Source organism: Vulpes lagopus, chromosome 9, assembly GCF_018345385.1.
Source record: "Vulpes lagopus strain Blue_001 chromosome 9, ASM1834538v1, whole genome shotgun sequence".
Lineage (NCBI taxonomy): Eukaryota > Metazoa > Chordata > Mammalia > Carnivora > Canidae > Vulpes > Vulpes lagopus.
Genome location: NC_054832.1, coordinates 35,685,368 through 35,708,387, shown reverse-complemented (window position 1 = coordinate 35,708,387; position 23,020 = coordinate 35,685,368). Strand labels below are relative to the sequence as shown.

The 23,020-nt window shown below is 38.2% G+C and overlaps 1 protein-coding gene across 1 annotated transcript in view; it reads right to left on the bottom strand.

Moving 5' to 3' along the window:
• Positions 1-23,020, bottom strand: part of YWHAZ (tyrosine 3-monooxygenase/tryptophan 5-monooxygenase activation protein zeta) — a 35,160-nt gene that overhangs the window by 5,693 nt on the left and 6,447 nt on the right. The window lies entirely within an intron of this gene.

Genomic DNA, 23,020 nt, shown 5'->3' with positions numbered 1-23,020 from the left:
CCCCACATACTGCTTGCTATTTACATGCTGATAAAGACCACATGCTTCACTGAATGTGAAGCCATGGGAGCTCACAACAAGCTTTTTCTAACAAGTTGACAAATTTTCTATTTTCAAGGTAGTCATTAGAATGGAAGGAACACAAGAGAGTAAACTTCTGGGATTATGACTCAAGCAAAAACCAACAATGTTAATAGACACTACCAGAGTCCCTAACAGAGAAAGCAGAACAAAATTCACTTCATTTAGAAGAACACAATTCAAGCAAAACCTCACAACAGGTAAAAAGTTGTTCAAAGTCAAAGTTATATTGTTCCTAAGTAAGAGAGTGGTATGGAGCACCTGGGTGGCACAATCAGTTAAGCATAGCACTCCTGTTTTTGACACAGGTCATAATCTCAGGGTTGTGAGATCAAACCCTGCACCAGGCTTCCCTAGCTCAGCCAGGGCCTGCTGGAGATTTTCTCTTCCTCTCCCACTTGTTCTCTCTCAAATAAATAAATCTTTAAAAAAAAATAAAGATAGTGGTAGGTTTATGAGATTTACAGATCTGAAGAATAAACCTTTAATTTCCTTAAAGTGATTTTGAATTAATAAAATACATATTTACAGATCACACAAGATAAAATTTCATCCTATATAATTTTAAAACTATGAACAATCTGAAAAAATATTCAGATCATTTTATTAAGGGGAGATGGCCCAATACACTGGTGATTTTTTTTTCTTTTAAGGGGAAAAAAGATTAATTCCAGTAGTACAATTAGGTAAATGTTAATAAAAATATTCAAGAAACAAAACCATTTTCCCCATGCCCAATTTTCCTCCTAACTAAAAATACCCCAGGAATCAAGGTGAGTCAATTTTTAATCTAGCTTAGCCCCAAACTAGTCCCTTTTAACAAAGAAGAGTTATCTAATTCTTGGTTTCTATCCTTCTGGCAGTCAGTTTAGTCTGTATAGCATCTACTTATATCCAAAATAGTTTGAAGTTACAGATACCCAGATGTGGGTAGGAATAACATGGCAGTAGGGCCAAATTGCACTGCATTATAGGAAGGGGTTCAAGATGGAAGTCAACTTACCATTATTTCCTGTGGTTAATTAACCAATATTTGAAACTATTGGCCTAAAAATCAGATGAACACTTTCGTTAGGATAACAAAAACTTTATTACACCACTGACTATGGCAGCTCTTTTGGGATATGCCTCAAAAACAGAAGATAGTTCAATTTAATATAATAAGTGGATTTTTAACTTAATATCAATTTTTCATTTAAGAAACAAATGACCAGGCCTTTTCAAAATTTTTATCTTAACACAAAATACATCATTCATCCAACTCTGGAAAATAGTATAGCATAACAGTTTTGGAGTCAGTCTAGGTTTAAATAGTGGCACTCCACAGTTCAAAAGGGTAAATCCTATTTCTGACTGGTTAAAGGTTAGACAATGAAGTCTAACTAAAGAAAAAGTATAATATGACTAACCAGAATTCACAAGTAACTTCAAATCAACACTAAATCAAAAATACATAAATTTAAAGAAGGCTCCAGGGCAGCCCTGGTGGCGCAGCGGTTTAGTGCCGCCTGCAGCCCAGAGTGTGATCCTGGCGACCCGGGATCAGGTCCCACATCAGGCTCCTTGCATGGAGCCTGCTTCTCCCTCAGCCTGTGTCTCTGCCTGTGTGTGTGTGTGTCTCATGAATAAATAAATAAAATCTTTTAAAAAAAATAAAGAAGGCTCCATAAACAAGTCTTTGGCTCATTTACATATATAAGATTATACTAAAATATTTTCAAATAAAACAAGTGACAATAACTGAGCCCAACCATGGAAGTTATTTTTCACGTATGCACTTCTATTTCATATTTCACTACTTCAACGTATTTTTCATATTCACTTGATTCTTCACTTAAACGCCCCTGTGCTAAGCACTGAGATTGTAATGGTGGGCAAGATTGTCTTTAACTTTGTGGATAAGTGGTCTAGTCTAGCAAGGAAGACAAACGAACTAAGAATAATATTACCTAATCACATCCTTCACTTTTCAAGGACTTTAACCCATTCTATGTCACGATTAAGGCCACAAACACATGCAATTAAGAGTGAATTCCTTACGATGTAAAACTTTAAGGTACACCAACTTACAGAAGTTACTTAGGCAGTGTGTCAAGAAATGTTACAACCCATCTTTAGCTATCCACCTTTTATGAATAACTAACTTCTGTATCCCTAAAAACATTGTCTTACACTAGAATATCTCACAAGGAAAAAATTTTAAACTGTAGTTAAGCACTTCTTCCCCCAAAGTAAGCACTGTATTGGCCATTAATATCAAAAACTGTAACAAAAACAACTTTAAGGGCAGCCTGGGTGGCTCAGTAGTTTAGAGCAGGCTTTGGCCCAGGGCATGATCCTGGAAATCCGTGGAAATCCGGGATCGAGTCCCACATCAGGTTCCCTGCATGGAGCCTGCTTCTCCCTCTGGCCTGTGTCTCTACCTCTCTGTTTCTCATGAATAAATAAATAAAATATTAAAAAAAAAACTTTAAAAGATATTAACCAAAAACCACAAGTAATAAGAAGGCAAGACAGCTTAGTCAATAATAGCAAGACAATAATAGTCAAACAGCTTATTGGCCTAATGAAAGACCAAAAGGACCAACAGTTAAGTATCAACAGTGGCGAATGTTTCTAGTGAAATGCGGACTACAGGTTGAGAAAGCAAGCTCAGGGATCCCTGGGTGGCGCAGCGGTTTGGCGCCTGCCTTTGGCCCAGGGCGCGATCCTGGAGACCCGGGATCGAATCCCACATCGGGCTCCCGGTGCATGGAGCCTGCTTCTCCCTCTGCCTGTGTCTCTGCCTCTCTCTCTCTCTCTCTGTGACTATCATAAATAAATAAAAAATAAATAAATAAAGAGAAAGCAAGCTCATTAAACTGTACACTACAGACTATGAGCAATTCTATGTCAGTTATACCTCAATAAAGCTGTTACAATAAAAAGCAGAGAATGAGATAAATGGCATACTTTTGTCTGTATCTTTTGATGACATTCACTAAGAACCATTAAAACTTAAAAAACAAGGGGCAGCCTGGGTGGCTCAGCGGTTTAGCTCCACCTTAAGCCCAGGGCCTGATCCTGGAGACTGGGTATCGAGTACCACGTCTGGCTCCCTGCTTGGAGCCTGTTTCTCCCTCTGCCTGTGTCTCTGACTCTATGACTCTCATGAATAAATAAATAAAATCTTAAAAAAAAAAAAAAAAAACCTTAAGAAACAAGTAGACTGGATATTAAAGATTAAATAAAGAGGTTAACACTTGTTTCAACAGACTAGGAAAAGGGACGCCTGGGTGTCTCAGGGGTTGAGCATCTGCCTTTGGGCTCCGGGTGTAATCCCCAGTGTGAGTCCCAGGATCTAGTCCTGTATCGGGTTCCTTGCATGGAGCCTGTTTCTCCTGTCTCTGCCTGTCTCTCATGAGTAAGTAAATAAAATCTTTAAAAAAATTTAAAAAAGCAGACTAGGAAAAAACAGAATTGTGGTAGACAATCTCCAAAGACAGCATCCACTAAAATTCCCTTGCTGTCCCTGTTCGCGTATGCCATGCCTTCTATCAACATGTGGAATTTATTTCCTTTCTCCCGAATCTGAGCTAACTCTGATGACTTGCTTTGACCAAGAGAATGCATAAGTGACTGAGTTCCATTTCTGAGCCTAAAATCCTTAAGAGGACTGCCAGCTTCCCTTTTTTGCTGTTGGAACCCTATGTCAGCATATAAAAAAGTCAAACTACCCTACTGAAGAAAAAGGCCAAGATGGCCCCAAGAATGGAATGTTAGGTAAAGCCATTTGAATATTTCAGAACCCAAATGCAGCAATGAGTGACTCCAGCCAATACCATATGAAGAGCTGCAGTGAAGGCAAATTACAGGATCCCAAGAATAAACCATTGTTTTAAGTAACTATAAAAATACTGTTTACTGTTTTGAACAGTTATGCAAAACAAGGCAGGAAAAAAAAGTTTATAAGGTTATTTCAATAATAAAGATGACTCTTCTGACACATAAATTATTTAATTTGATCCTTCCATAACCCTAACCATGAGATCCAAACTAAATTACCCTACAAAAGACAATGGGGCCCAGCTACATTATGTAATGTACTCAAAGCCACAATTAACTTGTGAAGGTACAACTCCAACTAGGCAATCTCACCTATACTACTAAAATCATGATACATTTTTTTTTTGTCTCAATAGGGTGTGCTATGCCTACTAAAAAGGATAATGTCATTCCAAGATCTTAATACAATTAGGAATCAAAATTAAGGAAAACTATTCAGTTCTATAATGTACTGATGAGATAAAATCTACAGTATACTGCTTCTTTAAAAAAAAATGTATCAAGACAAGGACTGACAAACGGGAATATCCAGGAAAGCAAGAATGGTAAAGAAACTAGAAAATATCGTGTAGATGGAAAGAATTATGACAAGAATGGCTCTATACAAGACTAGTTAAGTTTCACAAGAGGCTGACTTCTGCTCAATACATTTATGAGTGATCCAAACTTGGAATAAGCCAGCTAGTCAGTCAAAAAGTCAGCTCCACCTACTCTTACAGAGATTTTAAGGAAAAATAAGGTGATCCTTGGGTATTTTATAGAGATTCATAAATCAGATGTGGTTTCATTCAACTCTAATGTAAGATATGGGAGATACAGTTTATTCAATTATGCAATTAAGTATGTTAATTTGTCAAATTGACCAAAGAGAAAAAAATCTACATTTTCCAGATTTAGAAATTACAAGAAAAGAGGCAAATGTAAGGGAGAAGACCAAGATGGAAAAAAATACAAACAAAAGGAAAAAAAAGGAAGCAGCACTTATCAGAAAGCAGTAATGACAAGGAAAAAATTGGAGGTGAGCAAATTTAAAAGTCAAATAGAAGAAACTAATAGCTATTATCAAAACATACAAAAAGCTATTATCAAAACATACAAAAACTAAATATACAATGAAACCTTCTAAATTTCATTCATCTACTACAGTACAACGAAAGCGAGGATTACTCTGGGATACTCTGAGAATCTAATTTCAAAGAAGGACATAGTATGAGACATTACAACTTCTAACCATGAAACAAAGGTTAGGATGACTAATGTACCTCCACTTACAAAATCCTTTGTATAAGGTAGTACATTAACTTTTCTAATCTAAATCTAATTAAAATGGAAAAGGATATTTAAGTTTAACACAAATTAAAGAACATCTTACACTCTGCATTGAGGCTACATAATCTATGTAATCTTGCTAAAATTTAAAAATTCAGAGTATTGCCTCAGCAATTTAAAAATCTGTTTTTAATGACAATCATTGTCTTTCTTTTTTAATTTTTATTTATTTATGATAGTCACACACACACAGAGAGAGAGAGGCAGAGACACAGGTAGAGGGAGAAGCAGGCTCCATGCACCGGGAGCCAGACGTGGGATTCGATCCCCGGTCTCCAGGATCGCACCCTGGGCCAAAGGCAGGCGCTAAACCGCTGCACCACCCAGGGATCCCACAATCATTGTCTTTTAAAAATATCATGGCCAATATTTTCAAAAATATCTACGATTAATCTGTGGAATCAGAGTTAACGCATATTCTGACTTTATACAGTAGTCATCCTAATAGTGTTAAGTAGGATAGGAAGCAGCAAGATGCTACTAGGAGCCTGTATCCAACATCTTTGTGTAAATGGTTCATAATCCAGTGCTAAATGATATGGTTAAGAGAAGGTGCCGAGGGATGCCTGGGTGGCTCAGCAGTTTAGCGCCTGCCTTCCGCCCAGGGCGTGATCCCGGAGTTCCGGGATCGAGTCCCATGTTGGGCTCCCTGCATGGAACCTGCTTCTCTTTGCCTGTGTCTCTGCCTCTCTCTCTCTGTCTCTCTCTCTGTCTCTCATGAATAAATAAATAAAATCTTAAAAAAGAAAAAAAAAAAAAAAACCTTAATCTAATCAATGGATAAATTGTATGATCCTTGAGATCTTAAGAGATAAAAATTTTTCTCTACAGGCACAATTAACTTCTTAGGTTGTGAAAACACTTACGATATATGGCATCAAGTAATGACCTTTCCCCCCAAATCAGTCAATTTACCAGGGCAGAACACATTAGCAAGTTTCTAACTCATGCTTTGATCAAATGATGATCTATGTATCATATCATCAATGCTTTGACTTTGGCATGTATTCAAAATAAGGAACCATATAAACTCACATGTTATCTAGTTCTGACTGCCCTTTCTGGGGTAGGCTCAACCTGCCTCTACTAACAAGAACTTAAACATTCAATCCTGACTATGGTCAAATAATTCTAATAAAAGGTTATAAACTGAAAAATCTGTCTCTGATATACTAGATCACTGGTGCTTTAGTAGGATTATAGACTGAAATTAAGAGGAAAAAAGCAAAAAAAAAAAAAAAGAGGAAAAAAGCAAAACGTTAGATTACAATTAGACTAGAAACCAACTAAAACACCAAAACTACTACCTGAATTGGTAGAACCAGACCCTAATCTCTAGGTATCCAAGTACTTCTTTGGAGCAACAGCTTGGTTTAAATAAAGCATAAACTAAAATCAGACAGACTCTGAACATCCCTCTCATTTTTTTTTTTTTTTTTTAGATTTTATTTACTTATTCATGAGAGACAGAGAGAGAGAGAGAGAGAGAGAAACACAGGCAGAGGGAGAAGAGGCTCCATGCAGGGAGCCTGACATGGGACTTGATCCTGGGTCTCCAGGATCAGGCCCTGGGCCAAAGGTGGCGCTAAACCACTGAGCCACCAGGGCTGCCCTCATCATTAATTTTGAAATATCAGGCAAATTAATTTCTCAGAGCTAACTATAAAATTAGATGAAAATCTACTTACATAAAAAGATCAAAATGAGTATCTACTTCAAAAGGCTATGAGGTCTAAATGAGAGTATAAATAGGAAAGCACATAGGGACGCCTGGGTGGCTCAAGGGCTGAGCATCTGCTTTTGGCTCAGGGCGTGGTCCCAGGGTCCCTGGATAGAGTTCCACATCGGGCTTCCTGCATGGAGCCTGCTTCTCCTCCTCTCTCTTCCTATGTCTCTGCCTCTTGCTCTCTGTGTCTCTCATGAATAAATAAATAAAATTAAAAAAATAAAATAAAATAAAAGAAAGCACCAATCAGTTCCTGACAGAGGAGGTAGTTACCTTTGGAGAATAAAACAGTCTAATCTGAACCAGCATTCTCTAACCAACTATTTTCTTTCAAGTACTGTGTACACTAATCAAGAAGTTACATAGGAAACATTTGCACTATAGATACTAACTTTATTTTTTTTTAGACTATTTATTTACTCATGACAGATACACAAAGAGAGGCAGAGATCTACGGAGAGGGAGAAGCGGGCTCCCTGTGGGGAGCCCGATGTGGAGCTAGATCCCAGGACCTCAGGATCACGCCCTGAGCCAAAAGCAGATGCTTCACCACTGAGCCACAGGTGCCCTAGAACACTAACTTTAAAATGACACCTTAACCAACCAACCCACCACCGTTCCAGAAACCCACCTTAGTTCCAGACTCCCCTCTTATGTGATCTAATTTCCTTAGGTTTAAAAAAAATAAAAAATAAAAATAAAAAAATTAAAAAAAAAAATTTCCTTAGGTTTAAAAAATGCCAACTTATTCCTCTGACCATAGTACTTTTTTTTTTAGAATAACAAAAAATATTTGATTAAAACATAAGATTTAAAGAAGTTTCCAGACAACCCATACAAAATGGTCACAAGCTTTTTCTTGAAGGAAGGATTCTACACTTGACAGCAAAGTCACAATGTTATTAGTGAGGGCTGTAATGTTTGTTTAATGTTCCCATTTTGGTTCAATCAAGTTTGTCCATCTAAAGCATCTAAATCAAGTTAGACTTGGCTAGAGAGCATATTCTAAAGAACTGGCTAGCTGCTTTTAACCAATGCAATTAGATCACCATAAAAAGGGGGAAAGGAGGGGCAGCCCAGGTGGCTCAGAGGTTTAGCACCACCTTCAGCCCAGGGCCTGATCCTAGAGACCCAGGGACCCTAGAGTCCCATGTCCGGCTCCCTACATGGAGCCTGCTTCTCTCCCTCTACCTGTGTCTCTGCCTCTCTCTCTCTCTCTCATGAATAAATAAAATCATTAAAAATGGGGGGGGGGGGAGCCCATAAAAATAAAACTACCAATCCCCCTCAAAAAAATTAAAAAAATAATAACAATAAAGAAAAACACCTACACCCCTGCAGCTAACCCTGACAACTACCTTCATTCACAGTGCTTTATACTAAACCATGATGGGGGAAATGAATAAAAGCAGAGGGGCCACTGCTTTTAAATGTTTGACAACAATCCAGATGGTACTTCTAGCCTCTGCTGATGCTTTACAACACTGAATCAGGACAAGATATAGATTTGCTAATGTGCATTTAATCACCAAAGGACTGAAGATGCCTGGGCTTTTATTCTGTAATGTTTCTAAGACTGTGTCCATTAAATGCAAACAAAAAAGGAAGAAGTCTTGGCAGAACAGGAGCACACTTGATGATCAGATCGATTTTTTACATTTTTTTTTAAAAAGATTTTATTTATTTATATGAGAGAGAGAGAGAGAGAGAGAGGGAGGGACAGGCAGAGGGAGAAGCAGGCTCCATGCAGGGAGCCCGACATGGGACCTGATCCCGGGTCTCCAGGATCAGGCCCTGGGCGGAAGGCGGCACTAAACCACTAAGCCACCCAGGCTGCCCTCGATTTTAAATTATCATTCACGGCATATAGCCTCATCCGTGCTCTAGCTGTTTCTATGGCTTGGGCTTCGTTGGTCTTCCACTGTTCCGCTACATCATTTGCTAATGGATCATCTGGATTGGGAACACTTAACAAAGCCTGGATCGATAGCAGAACTGTGCGGTGTGGACCTGCAGTGCTGGGGACCACTTATCTTTCAAAATATCTAGACATATTTTTCCCAACTTGCCTACATTAGGATGATAAATTTTGGTCATGAAACGTACTTTAGGGGCTGCCACCGGGTATTCCTCTGGAAGGAATACTTCAAGTTTAAAAGTCCCTCCCTCAAAGGGGGAATCCTGGGGGCCAGCAGTGACCACATGAAAATAACAGGTGTTGCTCTCATCTGGCTTTAATGCCAGGTTCTGGTTCTGCCTGCAAACACTGGGTTTCCTTGATAATCCTGCGGGGCAGCCCAGACATCATACCATTTGTTTTCTTTCCTTAAATTGACAAGTTCACTTCCTTCATTTTCAAGATGTCTGCCAAATACTCAAGCCTAAATAATCATAGCTTGCCTGTCATTTGTTGGGAGTCTTCTGTGGGAGAAGACAAGGGGACAGCTTTTTCAGTTTACCATTCAAATAATCATAGAACTTTCCCTGGAAATAACTGCTATACTTCTCATTATGCCTCACAAAATATTAAAAGATATCTATAGGGGCGCCTGAGTGGCTCAGCTGGTTAAGTGTCTGTCTTTGGCTCAGGTCAGGCTCTCTGGGTCTTGGGATCAAAACTCATATTGGGATCCCTGCTCAGCGGGGAGCCTGCTTCACCTTGTCTCTCTCTCCCTCCGCTTGTGTACACTCTTTCTCAATTAAATAAAACCTTAAAAGAGAGAGAAAGAGATTACCTACATTAAGGGCTACTGATGATTTTATAGTTTCAAGGACAGTAAAGCCAGTCTCCACTTCCCCACCCCCCAAAAAAACTGGATGTGTGGTGGTGAGAACTATATAAATTACTAATACAGTAATGGTGCCACTACTATCTTTATTAGTATCAAGACCAGCAGTTTTTGCTTGAGTGCTAATGTCCACACAGTGAAGAGTCAACAGTGACTTAATATTATCATGAAAACAGTTGTGACCTCATGGACCACCCCCTCATCCCCTAAAAGGCGTCCACAGATCACTCTTAAAAACTACTGATTTAGGGGTGCCTGGGTGGCTCAGCTGGTTAACCATCTACCTTTGGCTCAGGTCATGATCCTGGGGCCCTAGGATAGAGCCCTGCATCTGGCCCATCTGGCTCCCTGCTTGGCAGTGAGCTTATCCCTCTCCCTCTGCCTGCCACTCCCCCTGCCTGTGTGCCTTCTCTCTGAAAAATAAATAAATCTTAAAAAAAAAAAAACAACTGTTGATTTAAAGTAATCTGTGCTAAATACCACCCATCTTTCAATATCCAGCTCTAATTCTATGCTCTCCCTAAAGCTAATTCTCAAAACTACTCAGTTTAGGCCTATGTTTTCTGTATCTCTAGTAATTAGTAAAGAACTTCTTTAAAAAAGATTTTATTTTAGAGATACAGCAAGGGAGTGAGCAAACAAATGAGGGAGCACAAGCAAGGGAAGAGCAGAGGGAGACGGACAAGCAGACTGTACTAATAAGCAAGAGCCCAACACGGGGCTCAATCCCACAATCCTAAGATCATGACCTGTGCTGAAATCAAGAAACGGGGGGTTAATCAACTGAGCCACCCAGACATCCCCAAGAGCTTTTAATTAAAGAAGAAAAAAAGGAAATATCCTAATGTCAATAATGGACTAGCTAAATAAATTATATTACACCCATACATAACACTAGAAAACATTTTTTAAAATGTGTGTCGATATGGAATGAAGCATAAGACATGCACCATGTATATATATGTGTGTGCACTGCTGTGTCCACACTTTACAGCATACCTTGGGGTTTGGGGGGGTTTTTAAAAAGATTTTATATTTATCTCTACACCCAACATAGGGCTCTAACTTACAACCCTGAAATCAAGAGTCCTGTATCTACTGACTGAGTCAACCAGGGGCTCCCAAAATACTTTATGATCCTAATTCATGTATCTTCTTCAAGGACAGAATTGTTTGCATGGGAACCATAAATTCCCAGGATACAACAAAAAGGACTAGGACTGATACAGATTACCTCTGAGCAGATAAGACAAAAATCAGAAAATTTTTATTCTTATTTTTTTACTTCATATCCTATGCTCTATAACACCTAAATTATCCAGAGTAATTATAATTTAAAATTAAAAATTCTAAGTTTATACCTTTAACTTGTCACATACGTAATCTTTTCTTAACCTTCTTATAGGCTCTTTAAAGACACATGTTTTATACATATTAACATATTAGGTCCTTAAACATTAAATCCCCAGGCTGAATTACATATGCATAGTTAGAACAGCTTCATTTTAATATAAGAAAACTAGAATAATCTTGAGAGTAAAGGAAATAATCTTAGCTCAGCCACCTGAAGACTATCAAGAGTTTATCATTTTTTTTAAGATTTTATTTATTTATTCATGACAGACACAGAGAGAGAGAGAGAGGCAGAGACACAGGCAGAGGGAGAAGCAGGCTCCATGCAGGGAGCCTAACGTGGATCACATCCCGGGCTGAAGGAGGCGCTAAACCACTGGGCCACCAGGGCTGCCCAAGAGTTTATCATCTTACCCAATTTCTAGTTGAGACAAAACGTGATAGGAACTCTTAAGGTTGGTACTGTATGTTAGATAATGACTATCCTGCAAAGAGTAAAAACAATGTATTGCTTCTCTAAATACCTAAGAAACTGCTAAAAATGACATGTGTTTGGTTTCTGTAAACACATATACAAATAACCCTTGAATAACACGTTTGAACTACACAAGTCCACCTATAAGTGGTTTTTAGAGTACTGTAAATGTATTTTCTTAATAACATTTTTTTCTAATTTTAAGAATGCAGTGTACAAGACATATAACATACAAAATATGTTAACAGATTTGTTACTGGTAAGGCTTCCAGTCAACAGTAGGCTGTTAAGTTTTGGGGGAGTCTATCAATTTTCAACTGCACCCCATCCCTCACATAGCACAAGGGTCAACTATATTCAGAAACAGCAGCCAAGGGGCAGGCTAGGTACATATATATCCTAACATGGTTGCAGGACTCCTGGAAAAGCTCCAGGTTTCTTATGTAATTAATGACCCTAAAGGAGGCTTAGGGAGATAAAAATCCAACAGAGATAGGGTCTTCTTGTGTTTCATCACAGCATTAATTTCAAAGCCCTCCTTCCAATTTTATCCCAGGAAAATGTCTCTAATGCATGAACACTTCCTACCCCACCACTATTCCTTAGATTCTCTTTAAATTCAAGGTCACTTTTTCTTTCTTTTCCTTTTTTGAAGATCGTATTTATTTATTCATGAGAGAGACAGAGAGAAAGAGAGAGGCAGAGACACAGGCAGAGGGAGAAGCAGGCTCCCTGCAGGGAGTCCACAATCCCGGGGTATGGGACTCTAGGATCACGCCCTAAGCCTAAGGCAGATGCTCAACCACTGAGTCACCCAGGGAAGTGTCCCTCCCTCTTCCTTACTTTCTTAAAAATTAACAAATACCTACTATAAAGTGCTTATATATATATTTATTTCAGCCCTAAAGAATAGTCACTATGCACTTAAGTTAATTCACTGGTCTATGTGCTGTGACTTGGGCTTGCCAATTACTATACATGAAGCCAGCTAATGAACAATGTATTTCAAAGGAAATAAGTTATAGAATTGGGATATCTCCCCCCCTCCCTTTTTAAAAAGATTTTATTTATTCAGAGACACAGAGAGAGAGAGAAAGGCAGAGACACAGGCAGAGGGAGAAGCAGGCTCCATGCAGGGAACCCGGCGTGGGACCTGATCCTGAGTCTCCAGGATCACAGTTCAGGCTGCAGGCGGCGCTAAACCGCTGTGCCACGGGAGGGGGGAGGGGGGGCGCTGCCTTCTTCCCCCTTTCAAAGAGTAATTCATTCATCAGAAAATGACATAACCCATTTAGAAAGTACTGTGGCAAAATACATTCTGTTCATAACCTTTGACAAAACAATCATACTATGGGCTGTCTATCTTTTAAAAAAAATTCAACCGATACTTTCTTTTGTATCACAGGGGGTTTCTAGAAGTCCTCAGCAATTTAGATTAATGTCCCATCTAAATATTAATTGGTAAAGTAGCAGGATAATATCATGTGTCTCCTAGAGAGCACAATATCACTTCCAGGAAATGGAATTCTTCCCCCAAAATGCACAATCTGAATTACGAGAACTCAGAGAAAATCAAATTGAAGGATAGTCAACAGAATAATAGGCTAGTGCTCTTGAAAAAAGTGGCAAAATCACAAAAGGGAAAGCAGTTAAAAATTGATCCAGAATAAAGGAGAATAAGGAGACAGGACAATGAAAAGTGTGATCCTGGGTTGAATTCTGGACCAGAATTAGGATATAGTGGTACTATCTATGAATAAATTCTACAGGTTATACAGTTTTATTTCAACAATTATTTCACAAAAAATTGATAATTATACTGTGGTTATATAGAAGATGTTAACATTTAGGGAATCAGGTAAAGGATATATAGGAAATACTCAAAAAAAAAAAAAAAAGGAAATACTCATACTATTTTTCCAATTTTTTCCCAAGTTTGAAATTATTTCAAAATGAGAAGTTAAAAAAGACAACTAGTTAGAATTTAATTACCATATGTTAAAAAAAGGTTATTTTCCACTTGGGTTAATATGTTATATAAAATATGTTTTGGGCAGCCCCGGTGGCTCAGAGGTTTAGCACCACCTTCAGCCAGGGGCGTGATCCTGGAGACCTGAGATCGAGTCCTACATTGGGCTACCTGCATGGAGTCTGCTTCTCCCTCTGCCTGTGTCTCTGCCTCTTGCTCTCTCTGTCTCTCATCAATCAATAAACAAAATCTTTAAAAAAACACATATATATGTTTTAAAGAAAAATCTTTAAAAAAATAAAAATATTTTTTAATAGTGAGTATTTCTAGAACAATGACAATACCAGTGATTTTGCTCTCCATCCTCATACCCTTTTTGTGCTCAATTGTGTTTTTCAAATTTCCTTACTGGATTGGTAAGTGCTGATGCATTTATAAACAAAAATACAAGGGTTAGAAAGGAGGTTCTTACTTTTTCTTAGAGCATTAGCCAAATTTAATTTCCATTAAGAAAAATATACATAAAATGTCATTAGCAAACAGTAAATAGCCCCCAGAATAATCAAAGCAAATGAACCCCTAATGAGACTTTTATGGACTGCAATTTGAAAATATGCCTGGAGTATGTCTCCTTTGACTTGACCTCACCAAATATGTGAATGGGAAAGATCAAGCTCTCATAACCCATTCCTCTGTTTTAGACTGTACTACCATGGCCCTCTTCCATGAAAAGAAATGAAGAGAGGTTAACACAGAGATATACGGCTTTCATACAAATCATGCATGAAAAATTCCAGTGGTTAAAAGAGAAAAGGGGGCAGGAAGCTGAGGCACAAAGGCTTTCAAATGAGATTCTCATTATTTCCATTTAAGTATTAGAATCCTAAAATATAGTCTAAATTTGAAGCCATTGTTTTTAATGGAATTAAAGAGGTAATTTTTCCAGTTATTCCAACAATCCCCAATAACTCACACTTGTAGGAGAGTAAGCATCATGTCTCAGTCTACAACTAAGGTGATACAGTAAGAGATAGAAAATATATTATGTTTAAGGTATGACCTAATAGAAGTTACTGAACCTCTGAGCTTCAGTTTATTACCTGTGAAAATAAAAAATCTAGGGTGGAAGCTTCTTCAAGCCTGAAGTTCAATGATTCTATAAAGTTCAACTCCCAATTTATTATTTAATTATAACACTTGTAACACTCTGAAGTCATTTTTAGCAATAACCTCAACAGGAAATTTAATTCCAATATTACAGCATATTGTGTAAAGTCAAGTTTCTAGTCTTGCGAATTAAGCAAGAATAATTCTGTGCAGAGAATATTCCCAGAACTTTCACTTTACTCTGCAGAGCCACGGAGCCTTTTATCATTCCTAGATCTAAAAAAGCAGGCTTTTTTGTTGCCAATAGGAGCCCATCAACTTGAAAATTAGTCTCTTGCTCCCCCTTGTGGCTGGAATGGACTTATTTCTTTGAACTGCAACTTAGTTGCTTCCAACCAACCAATTAGAAAAATGCTTCACCAAAAATGCTAATGAATCGGGCTGTTTCAAGAACTAATTTGCAGACATTTTGACTTAAACTCACCTTCCTATGCTTTATTGATCTACAAGAATAAAATTTTAGGTGTCCTATGAATAAGGTCATTTAGTATGAAAAAACAGAGCTACTTAACTTTCAAGGATGGGATCAGAGAGAATTCTAATCAATCACTTAACTGAATACATTTTCTATTAATAAATAAATGGCAAATCCTCACCATTTAACTTCTATAAAGTCAACAACTGAATTAGAGAAAACCACGATATATTAACCTTGGTGTTTAAGGAATATTAAAAATCAAAAACGTAATCCTAATTCCTGCTGACAGCTATAGTAGTTGCTCCCTGAAGTTTTCTCCCTAAATGAATCAAAAAACATCTGCAGAAAATGCTGACAGCCCGGTGTTCTAGAACATTTTGTGTGCATTTCCGAAAAATCAGCTGGTTGAAAGGACTCACAGTTAAGTGGCAGGAGGAATTGCTAAGTTAAATCAGGTTCAGAGGAACATCTGGGTGGCTCAGTGGTTGAGCGTCTATCCTTTGGCTCAGGGTGTGATCCCGGAGTCCTGTAATCTGGAGTCCCAGGACCGAGTGCCATATCGGGCTTCCTGCATGGAGCCTGCTTCTCCCTATGCCTGTGTCTCTGTGTGTCTCATGAATAAATAAAATTAAAAAAAAAAAAAAAAGTAAATGGTAGGAAGTACCAAAGAGAATTTATAGAGCACTAGGTGTTGCTAACTGCTAAAATTGTTCTGACATGCTTAGGGGCTTTCCTCTTCCTCCTCTGACGCAGAACCCTTTTTAGAGTTGGCATCAACCGTGACCTGGGCTGGTCGCTAACCAAGTATTTCCACCACAAAACACTTGTTTAAAATGCCTCATTTTTCATAGTTTTTTAATTTGCACATGCACACTCTATATTATTATGAACTTCCTAGTGGTACTAGATATTATCCGCTGCTTTTTAAAAAAAGGTGAAGTCTTTCACATTCAACCAACATGAAGTCTTTGTTATTTGTGGTTGTGTTCATTTTCCTAAGTTGTCAAGATTTTTTAAGAAAAGGGGCTTTTGGGCAGCCCAGGTGGCTCAGTGGTTTAGTGCCACCTTCAGCCCAGGATGTGAGTCCCAGGTCGGGCTCCCTGCATGGAGCCTGCTTCTCCCTCTGCCTTTGCGCCTCTGCCTTTCTCTCTGTCTCTAATGAATAAATAAAATCTTTAAGGGGGGGGGGCTTTTAATATTTATTATACTTTTTAATAGCACAGGGGGCTTATAAAATAAACATTAAATATAAGAAGTTTAAGCAGTTAATCAAAATTCTTATATTTAACCTCAAAATTAATTAAACCACACTGAAGTGACCATCAGTGGTACAAAAAAAGGTTAAGCAGTATATTTGTTATTTAATATCACCATGGGTGTGTATTAAGTCAGTAATTCTCAAAACATCCTCAAGGTAGATCCTCACTGCCATTTTGAAGATGGGGAAATAAAGCTAGAGATGGAATAACTAGCTCAAAGTCATAAAATGAATAAAAATTTCAAACTCTAAGTTTGCACAGCCTGTGCTAGATTCTACCATACCTTTAAAAGGTAGTACATATTTTAGTTTCCTTTATTTTTATTTTTTTTAAAGATTTTATTTATTCATTCATAGAGAGAGAGAGAGAGAGAGAGAGAGAGAGAGAGAGGGGCGCAGAGACACAGGCAGAGGGAGAAGCAGGCTGCACGCAGGGAGCCCGATGTGGGACTCCATCCCGGGTCTCCAGGATCACACCCCAGGCTGCAGGCGGCGCCAAACCGCTGCACCACCGGGGCTGCCCCAGTTTCCTTTATTTTTAGAAAAATTACACGATTATTCTTCAGGTCTTATCCCTTTGATCCAATTACATTGTCTGATAAGCCCCTCTATCAAATAAAAACAACCAAAGGGAAAACTGAAAAGTCAGTCCTCAATATATCACTATTTCTAAACATCTTCCAAATACCTTAGTAAAGTACTCAAATTACTGAAGTGAGAACTTGTTAAGCATATTAGAGCCTTCCTATATATAATACTGCCCTCAACTGTCAATTCCATAGAACTGCATTTTAAAAGTAATGCATTTGGGGGTAAGATTTAATGTCCCTGGGTTAAATGTGGTCCAAGCAGGTCTACGTTCTAAACTCTGGGCAATGGTGTTTATTATGTTTTTAGAAGCAAAAAAAATATGAGCAGACAAGTTCATCAGTCTTGGATGAGCATGCAGGAGTTTTTCAGAAAAGCATTTGTAGGGCAGCCCGGATGGCACAGTGGTTTAGCGCCGCCCTCAGCCCAGGGCGTGATCCTGGAGACCCGGGATCGTCCCATGTCAGGCTCCCTGCATGGAGCCTGCTTCTCCCTCTGCCTGTGTCTCTGCCTCTCTCTGTGTCTCTATGAATAAATAAAATAAAAAATCTTAAAAAAAAATAAAATAAAATAAAAAAATCAACAAGCATATCTACCTACAGGTCAACCCAGTGAGCAAAGTCTTCTTTTATTTTGTTTAAAGACTTTATTTATTGATTGATGAGAGATACAGAAAGAGAGAGGCAGAGAAACAGGCAGAAGGAGAAGCAAATTCCATGCAGGGAGCCCGATATGGGACTGCATCCTGGTACTCCAGGATCACACCCTAAGCCTAAGGCAGACGCGCTCAACTGCTGAGGCACCCAGACATCCCAAGCAAAGTCTTATTTTTATTTTGGTCTACTTAACTCTACACACTAACATTTGAGAGATGGTCCTTACATTCTCTACAGTTAACACCACCGTAAGCCATTGTTTTTATTTGGGGGAGAAAGGAAGAATGCTCACAATAAATTCTGTGAAAAGAAGGGGCAGCCCGGATGACTCAGCGGTTTGGCGCTAACTTCAGCCCAGGGCCTGATCCTGGAGACACAAGATTGAGTCCCACGTCAGGCTCCCTGCATGGGGCCTGCTTCTCCCTTTGCCTGTGTCTCTGCCCCCCTTTCTCTGTCTCTCTCATGAATGAATAAATAAAATCTTAAAAAAAAATTCTATGAAAAGAAGTCACAAAAAGTTAATATGCTAAAACCTTTTAGTGATCTATTCCAATATAAACAAATGTGCATATCACAGAATCATACTGATACCAAATCAGCTATACATCCATACTTTGTTGCCTCAAGAGTCACACTGCAGCAATAAATAAGCCAAGAGAACACAAAAGAAAACTCTGGCAAGATACAAGTCTATTCCATAGGGCTCCTGAATGGCTCAGTTGGTTAAGTTCTGCCTTCAGCTCAGGTCATCATTTTAGGATCCCATTAAGCTCAGCAGGGAGCCTGCTTCTCCTTCTCCCTCTGCCTGCAACTCCCCTTGCTTGTGTGTGCGTGCATGCTTGCACTGTCAAATAAATAAATAAAATCTTAAGAAAAAAAAGACTATTCTATAACATTACTACTTATGTCACATTATCTTACCAGAAAATGCACAACTAAATCAATGACAAGTGGTACCACATTTTTCTGATAGAAGTTTTTCATTCAGAAAGATAAATGAATGACCTACTGCACAAAAATGTGAGATGCTGTGGCTAAACATGCCATTCCTCCCAAGCCAAATTCAAATTTGTGCTAAAAAATATGGATATGCTTAATATCAAATTAAATACCACAAATTTCAGTGGTCTGTCCTGTTTTCAAGGAGAATGAAGCTAATCCTCTGAAGTTGAAAAAAAAAAAAAAAAAAAAGAATAAGACTGGGATGCCTGGGGTGGCTCAGCGGTTGAGCATCTGCCTTCAGCTCAGGGCGTGATCCCCCAGTCCTGGGACTGAGTCCCACATCAGGCTCCCTGCATGGAGCCTGCTTCTCCCTCTACCTGTGTCTCTGCCTCTGTGTGTGTGTTTCTCATGAATAAATAAATAAATTCTTTAAAAAAAATGAACAAGATTAAATTCTAAATCAGAGTAATGAAGCAGAAACCCTCAGGCCATAAAGATGAGAATTACAGTGGCTTGCCTTAGGACATAGTAAGAACAAACTAGAGCCAAAGGCTCTATTGGATTTTGGCAAAATCAAGCGGAACAGAAAGAAATCAGTGTTTCACAGAAATAATCAGAGCTGTATGCAGAACAGAACTGCTAAAATTAAATTAAGTCGATAGAAAGGACAGGTAACTTCAAAAAAAAAAAAAGAAAAAGAGAACTGTGGCCTTTAGCATACTGAAACTTACAGCAATTTTAAATCCCCTAAAAAGCAGTGTTCTCAATGTAAAACTATCATACTAAAGAACTATAAGAACCAGGTTGAAATTCCTAAAACCTATTATAATTTCAATGGATGATAATAAGTTTTTAAGTGTTTCACATCAGAACATCTACAACTTTAACTTTTTAAAAGAAAATTTCTCATACACACATATATTCTTCACTATGAATATACCAAGGATCACCTACTTTGGGATCAAAAATGTGTAGTCAAATTAATCTCAATAGCCCAGTAACACTATAAAGGCAAAACTATTTCATATATTGGGTTCCCCTTATATGCTAGAAATACTTATCAGCTATGAAAAAACACTATATTCATGGGAAGAAAAACCCTAAATCTTTCATAGGTTAAAGCCTCAATTACAAAAACAAGATTAAAATATAAACAATGATTAACAAACTATATAATGGAGGACAATGAGAATCTTCTGATAATAGTAAAAGAAAATGAGTCCAAAAAACCAGACTATATGGGACATCTGGGTGACTTGGCAGGTTGAGTGTCTGCCTTTGGCTCAGGGCGTGATCGTGGAGTCCTGGGATCAAGTCCCACATCGGGCTCCCATGTAGAGCCTGCTTCTCCCTCTGCCTGTGTCTCTCTGCCTTTCTCTCTCTCATGAATAAATAAATAAAATCTTAAAAAAAAAAAAAAAAAAAAAAAGAACCAGACTATAAAAGATCAAATCTTCAAAAAATCTGTAAAATTATAAAAGTGGATTTTCCTTATTAAAAACAAGGATTTTTGCATGTCTACCAACCCACCTTTTAAGAGGCAAAATTTGCTGTCACTTTCCATGGGCTTTCAAGTCCCTCACTCCTTAGTTTGTAACATTAACTAGGCATTATACTAGGCATACATATTAGTACAGCACGATCTAACCAGTACCCATCCCTCCTAGTCTCACCTCTTGCAAAATTTTCGAAAAAGGCTTCTTTTTAAAAAATATTTATTTATTTATTCATGATAGACATAGAGAGAGAGAAGCAGAGGGAGAAGCAGGCTCCGTGCTAGGAGCCTGACGCGGGACTTGATCCCGGGACTCCAGGACCACGCCCTGGGCCAAAGGCAGGCGCCAAACCGCTGAGCCACCCAGGGATACCCGAAAAAGGCTTTTAAATAAAGGAAGCAATGTTCCCGTTTAATGTTCTAATAAAAAATCTAGAATGCAACAACTCTTCTATAAAAGCTTAATGTGCTAGATTAACCAATTTCACTTAATTGATAACCTGGATTATACTATGCTCTTCACTCCTAGGTAAGCAAACATGATAAACACTCATGATTTAGGCCTAAATGCTTGAGGACAGATTTTTCAGCTACTCTCTGGAATCTCCCCCCTCAGTTTCTATCAGCAGTTACTATTTCTTAAGATACCTGATTAATAGTCCAGTATTTGTTTCCAAAACCATGCAACTATACTGGCTGTAATTACTTAAAATATTATTTACATGATAGGAAATACAAGTGTGAAAAAAATACATTACTATGAAAACAAAAATAAGTGCTTTGGATAACTAAGGTGAGTTTTTTTTTTTTTTTGGTAACAACTAGTTTTCAAAGGAGAGTTATATACAGAAAAATCACTTGAGTTGAAAACTATAAGTTTAGAAAAATTACACATTTCTAGAGGAAATCTTAACTAACCAACTGCTTAGCAAACATTAGGTTCTCACTCTACTATGCAAACTCAAACTGTATTTTATAAAGGACACACTTTTAGGGGTAGTTAGCAAATCATGTGAAAACACTTTGGCCTCACATTAAAAATGGACAAAAGAACATATGTTTTAATTTAAAACAAATATTTAAAGCAAGTATGACCATAAACTATTTTTCATTTAACCAATTAATTAGGATGCTTCCACTGTACCACTATTGAGGTATACCGCTAGGATTTCTTTACTGATAAAGTTGAGTGTTTTCTTTTTATTTTATTTTATTTATTTATTCATGAGATACACACAGAGAGAGAGGCAGAGACACAGGCAGAGGGAGAAGCAGGCTCCACTCCATGCAGGGAGCCCAACCTGGGACTTGATCCTGGGTCTCCAGGATCATCCTCTGGGCTGAAGGCGGCCCTAAACCACTGAGCCACCCAGGCTGCCCAAAGTTGAGTGTTCTTAAAAGAGAAAAAGTGAAGAGCAAAAATTACTCTTGGTGAGCTATTAAAACTCTAAGGTAGCTTATAGCTTATTTTTCACCTTTCTAGTTCAAAATGCCTCTGTGGGGGCTGCATACAATTTCTTCCTTTTTCTTGAATAGATTAAGAATTGAATCATTATTTCCTAAGGGTGCCTGTACTACCTATACTTGAGATTTTAACACACTCTAATTCCACTTTTGAACCCTTTTATCTTTTCCTTAGCTCACTTTTAACACGCTAATAATAATAATCTTCATAGCTCATCACTAAAACTAAACATCTCCAAGTTATCTATCTTACTAGCACAGGTGAAAAGATTCTTAGTGAAGTACTGCTATACTGAAGGATAAGAAGCCTGCTGCTCTTAAGCAAATTGTTGGTTATTCTTCCCCTTGCCACCAAAAAGCAAACACTTGCCTTTCTATTTCCATTCTTTTATTTTCTTCAATTTCCACATCATATACCTCAGACTTTCCAACTATATAAAACACCTCACCAGGTAAAATACTTACTGCTTATCATAGTAACTCTTCAAAAAATACTGAATTTTATTACCAAAAAGGTTCTGTCCAATATATTCCTCCCTGGAAGAGACTGTAGATATCTATATGCCACAGAAGGTCTTCATATTTTCAAACATACCAAAGCCATTTGACAAAAACATGTAAATATATTAAGTAGTAAAGACGAGTGTAACACTAGAATTCTTTTGAGAAGCCCTTATTCCTTTCTTTTTTCTTTTAAGATTTTATTTATTTATTCATGAGAGACATGGCGGCGGGGGGGGGGGGGGGGGGGGTCAGAGACACAGGCAGAAGAAGCAGGCTCCATGCAGGGAGCTCGACATGGGATCCAGTCTCCAGGACTCGATCCCGGGTCTCCAGGATCACACCCTGGGCTGAAGACAGCACTAAACTGCTGGGCCACCAGGGCTGCCCGAGAAGCCCTTATTCCAATAAAAGAGCTGCCTAGTGATTTTCAGCTTACAATTCCACGTAGCGGTTTTTAAAGCCCAAGGCACTTATTAATATATTCAGAGCAGCAGAGGCCCAAAAGTTACCTGGTTTCCTGGCTTGTTCCTGCTTAATGGCAGTTCTGTAGGCTATAGATAAAAACCAATGCCCAGCAACCACACCTTAAAACTGTCTTGGACAAATAAAAATGTAGAGAAGCATAAAAAATGGAACTCAAGTTAACTGAATAATTTACTATTACTCAACTACCATTGCCACAGGTGCTTGAAATGATAGAATCAAGATTTTACTGCTTCACCTCCTATAAGCAGTGTTTTCAGATTTTTTAAGTAAACTCTGGAAAATATACTGGTCAGTATGGAATCTCAACCCCACAAAAACACAGTTTTTATGGTTTCTTGGATCTTTTAAATCCTATTTCTGGACTCCGGAGTTAGGAGACTCCTGATTTTCATTCTCCATAACAATCCTATGGGGTAGACATTACTGTCATTTAATTGGACTCAGTTTTCTCTCAAAGGGACTAAATGATTTCCTTAGGCCTTGCAACGATTAGAT